A 5,731-nucleotide genomic window follows, 5' to 3' on the forward strand; every position below is an offset into this window, starting at 1 on the left:
GTTATGGTTGTTGGAGGTCAATCATCTCAACTCCAAGACATCTCTGCAGGAGTTCCTCAGAGTAGTGCCCCAGACCCAACCATCTTCAGCTGCTTCATCAATGGCCTTCCCTCCATCATTAGGTCAGAAATGGGGATGTTCACCCATGAATGCAAAATATTCAACACCATTTGCAAATCCACACGTACTCAGTTCTGAAGAAGGGTCACTAGATCTGAAACGTTAACTCTGATTTCTCTCCATAGATGCTGCCAGATTTGCTGAGATTTTCCAGCAATTTCTGCTTTTTTTACACAGATGCTGAAGCAGTCCATGTTCAAATGTAACAAGATCTGGACAATATCCAGGCTTGGGCTGACAAGTGGCAAGAAACATTCATGCTAAGGTAATCATTGGTCCTTTAGAGGATGAGAAGGAGGATTTTATAATGGGAAATAAGGAAATGACCGAGCTATTGAAAAAGGTATTTTGTGTCATTCTTCACAGAGGAAGACACAAATAACATGCCAATAATTGATGACAAGGAGGATTATGGCAGGTGAGTACCTAGAAACTATCAGTATCACTGAAGAGTAAGCTAACTGGGCTAAACTTGGATAAGTCTCCTGGCCCTGATGGAATGCATCCCAGGTTGCTAAAAGAGGTGGCAAGGGAAACAGCAAATGTACTCGTGGTAACTTACTGTGATCATTTTGTACACCTCTATCAAGTCACCTCTCATCCTTTGTCGTTCTAAAGAGAAAAGCCCTAGCTCTCTTAAACTTTCCCTCATAAGACCTTCCCTCCATTCCAGGCAACATCCTGGTAAATCTCCTCCGCACCTTTTCCAACGCTTCCACATCTTTCCTGTAATGAGGCGACCAGAATTGAACACAATGTTCCAGATGTGGCCGAACCAAATGTTAGCTGGAAACACAGGAGCAGGTAAGATTGTGAGATTGTGAGGACAAAACAATGAGTGCTAAAATGCAGTAGAAACAAGTTGAGTTTGTCGGAAAACACATGGCACATCTGATATAATGTGGATAAACACATTTCAGACTGATGAACAGATATTGGAGTATGGTGAGAATGTGGCATGTGCTACCACAGGAAGTGATTCAGGAGACTCACATTGATGATTTAATGAGAAGTCAGAAATTCAGACAGGGAGAAAGGGCTCAATGATTGCACTAATCAGGTTAGACAAAGAGGTCTGGGAGCAAGTTCGCTTGGGACATAAACACCAGAATGGACCTGTGACCGAACTACACATTGTGATTTTACATGAAAATGTCCTGAGTTCCATCGAATTCATCACCACCTCCTTGCAAACTGGCTGGACCAGCATTTATTGTCCATCCCTCGGTGGCCTTGAGAAGGTGGTGGTGAGCTGACTATTGAACCGCTGGAGTCTGTGGGGAGGGCCACAATGCTGCTAGAGAGGGAGATCTGTGACACAACCCAGTGACACTGAAGAAATGGTGATATTTTGGCTGTGTCATTTTCATTGACTCTCATGGAGGGTTTCTCTCTGTGAGGCCTCACGCGAGTTTTCTGACGCAATGCTCCCAAACTTGCCTCTTTGACAAAATAGCGCAGTCATCTGGCACACCTCTTACCCAATGTGAGATGGATTCTCCCACTTGCCATCACTGGTGGTATTTGTCACTGTCAGGCCATCATCCTGGGGCTTCTGGAGCCAGTGCCACTTTTAGAAAGTTATTGTTATTTATTTTATTTAGTCATTCACGGGATATGGGCATTACTGACTAAGCTGGTATTTATTGCCCATCCCTCATGATCCAGAGGGCAGTTAAGAGTCAATCGCATTGCTGTGGGTCTGGAGTCACATGTAGGCCAGACCAGGTAAGGATGGCAGTTTCCTTCCCTAAAGGGCATTAGTGAACCAGATGGGTTTTTCCAACAATTGACAATGGTTTTGTGGTCATCATTAGACTCTTAATTCGAGACTTTTATTGAATTCAAATTCTACCATCTGCCATGGCAGGATTCGAGACCAGGTCCCCAGAACATTACCTGGGTCTCTGGGTTAACAGTGCAGCGATAATACCACTAGGCCATCGCCTCCGTGGTCAAGCATTGGCAGTCCAACAAAGCTCGTGTGGTCTCCTCCAGACATGGCAGATAAGGGGAAATTGTTGCCCTTCTTTGTGAACAGGGGCTTCGAGGCTGTGGTGCAGGGAGGGTCCTACCCTTTCTGTTGAACTGGCAGGGCAGGTCAGAACCTGCCAGTCTTTGGGGGCATGAGGGGGCATAATTTTAAAGTGAGTGGAGGTAGATATAGGGGAGACGTCAGAGTTAGGTTCTTTACTCAGAGAGTGGTCGGGCGTGGAATATATTGCCGGAGAGGGTAGTGGAGTTGGCCTCATTAGGGGCATTTAAGCGGCTATTAGATAGGCATATGGATGATAGTATAAGGTAGGGGTGGAGGTTAGATAGACCTTAGGTTTAGGGTAAAAGTTCGGCACAACATCGTGGGCCAAAGGGCCTGTACTGTGCTGTACTGTTCTATGTTCTATGTTCTAACATTTGGAAATGTTGACAATTTTCTCTCTGTCCTCAGTGTCTTTCACTCTCACCCTTTCCCTCCCACCCTACTCTCTCTCTCTCTCTGTCCTCAGTGATTTTCTACTTCACTCTCACCTTCACCTCTCAGTGAATCTGTCTCTGCTCATTGATTTTCTCTTTCTCTCAACCTCAAAGAAGTCTCTTTTCAATTCCTTATTAATAAGATGTGTTCCATCGTTTTGTTCTTCTCCACAAGGTAGAAGTATCTTCACTACATTTACCCTTTCAGAACCTGAAGGACTCTTCCAGATCTCCCCTCAACCTTTAATCTGCTAGAGAAAACCACATTCAGCCTTCCCTGACATTTCTAACCTCACGGTTATCATATCTTCCTGGTAATTTCACTTTGCATCTTCCCAATGCCTCTTTCCAAATTATGAGACTATAATGCGGTCTAACCAATCTTCTACAGAGGTTTAGTTTAAATTTCCTGCGACATTGTCTAAGAGGCAACATAGCAGGCCAAGCTGATATGTTGCTTGTTGCTGATATGATTCCTGATTGCAGGCTCCTTTTACAAACATGGAAAGGTTTCTCTCCACATCCCATTGCAAAGTCTGAACAAATTTGCTTTTGACACCTTTGGCGGATGCGGTTTACTAGAATACTCATGTGTAACGCATCTGCGGTATCACTGATCCACCGCTCCCTCTGATGTATCCCAAGAATAGCTTCAGCTGGCTTCATGAGTCATGTTTGGCTTCACTTGGTAAGGTTACACGCCTGGGCCTGAAGTCACAGATCGTTGGAATCTGGGTGGTTTTAGTTTGGATGTTTGTTCAAGTCCACGATGCCAAGTGGGAACCTGAAACCTATTCACCTCTACCCAGGGACTGAAGAATAAATTAGGGTGTTGACTGGGTGGACAAGGATCTGGCAGATGGAGTGCAATGGTAAATGTGAGGTCATCCATTTTGGGAGGAATAACAACAAAAAGGACTATTATTTGAATGGTAAAAAACCACAGCATGCTGCTGTGCAGAGGGACCTGGGTGTCCTTGCGCATGAATCACAAAAAAGTTTGTTTGCAGGTGCAACAGGTAATGAAGAAGGCAATTAGAATATTGTCTTTCATTGCTAGAGGGATGGGGTTTAAAAGCAGGGAGATTATGTTACAGAGTGCTAGTGAGACCATACCTGGACTACTGTGTACAGTTTTGGTCTCCTTACTTGAGAAAGAATGTAATGGCACTAGAGGGGGTGTAGACGAGACTCACTAGGTTGATTCCAGAGTTGAGAGAGTTGTCTTATGAGAAGAGGTTGAGTAGACTGCGACCAAACTCAATGGAATTTAAGGGAATTGGGTGGGGGGGGGGATCTTATAGAAACACATAAAATTATGAAGGGAATAGACAAAGATAGAAGCAGAGATCTTGTTTCCACAGGCAGATGAAACTAGAACTAGGGAGCATAGGTGTCATCAAAGATGTGCAGGTTAGGTGGATTGACTCTGCTAAATTGTCCATAGTGAGCAGGGATGTGTAGGTTAGGTGGATTAGCCATGGGAAATGCAGGATTATAGGGATAAGGTTGGGGGTGTGTTTCTGGGTGAGATGCTCATCGGAGGGTGGGTGTGGACAAATGGGACGAATGGCCTGCTTCCACACTGCAGGGATTCTATGACTGCATTTGGTTCCCTCATCCAAGTCATTTATAAATGTCATGAATAGCTGGAGTCCAAACAGCACTAGTGCCAGCTGGATAAACTATTCATAAATCATCCATTTATTCCCTTTGTTTTTTGTTTGTTGAGATATAGTCAATCCATGCCAATATAGTACTCCAATTCCATGTGCTTTAAGTTTGCCAATTAACTTCTTATGTGGAACCTTATCAATAACTTTCCTGAAATCCAAATAGACCACATCTACTGGTTCACCCCGTTTTTATTTTCTTGGTTACATCTTTGCAACATTCCAGTAGATTTGTTAAGGATGATTTTTCTTTCATAAACTCATGTCCAATTCTATTAATATTTTCCAAGTGTTCTGGTATCATGTCTTATAGAATAGTCACCACTACCAATTTTGCTGACAACTGATTTCAGACTAACGGGTCTGTAATTCTTTCTGTTTTGTTTCTCTCTTCATTGTTTTTGTAAATAGGGAGGCCACATGTGTCATCTATCAGCCTGCAGGAACAGCTCTGAAGTCTAATCAAATTTTGGGAGATGACCACCAATGAATCCGATATATCTAGGGCCAACATTTTAAAAGATTTATTCACGGATGAAGACATCACTGGCCAGGTCAGCATTAATTGCCCATCCTTAATTGCCAAAGATAGTTAAATGTCAATCACATTGTTGTGGATCTGGAGTCACATGTAGGCCAGTTTCCTTCCCTTAAGGATGTTAGTGAACTAGATGGTGTTTTCTTCGAATAATGACAATCATTTACAGCCATTATTTGATTCTTAAAAACAGATTTTTACTGAATTCAAATTCCAGCATGTACCATGTTAGGATATGAACCCCAGTCCCAGAACATTATTTGGGTCCCTGTATTTATGGTCTAATAATAACACTTCATTGTCACTGTGATGGGACACTCCTCACTTTCCAGGAAGTTAATTGGCATGAAGCTTGACACCATCCAGGACAAAGCAGCCCGCTTGATTGGCACTACATCCACAAGCATCCACTCCCTCCACCACTGACGCTCAGTAGCAGCAGTGTGTATTATCTACAAGATGCACTGCAGAAATTCACCAAAGATCCTCAGACAGTGCCTTCCAAACCCACAACCACTTCCATCCAGAAGGACAAAGGCAGCAGATGCATGGGAACACCATCACCTGCAAGTTCCCCTCCCAACCACTTGCCATCCTGACTTGGAAATATATCACCATTCCTTCAGTCTAGCTGGGTTATAATCCTGGAATTTGCCCCCCAAGGGCATTGTGGATCAACCCACAGCAGGAGGACTGCAGTGGTTCAAGCAGGCAGCCCACCACCACCTTCTCAAGGGCAACTAGGGATGGGCAAGAAATGCTGGGCCCAGCCAGCGACGCTCACATCTCACAAGTGAATCAAAAAAAGCTGGCAAACTGAAACCATCCAGTTTTGCTCAAATTAAGGGTCCCTTTCTCTCTGGAGGTGAGGGGTGTCGGCAGGGTGTGTGTGTACGTGCGTCTGTGTGTGTGTGTGTGTGTGTGTGTG

The sequence above is a fragment of the Rhincodon typus genome, chromosome 7 (genome assembly GCF_021869965.1).
Source record: "Rhincodon typus isolate 14 chromosome 7, sRhiTyp1.1, whole genome shotgun sequence".
Classification (NCBI taxonomy): Eukaryota; Metazoa; Chordata; class Chondrichthyes; order Orectolobiformes; family Rhincodontidae; genus Rhincodon; species Rhincodon typus.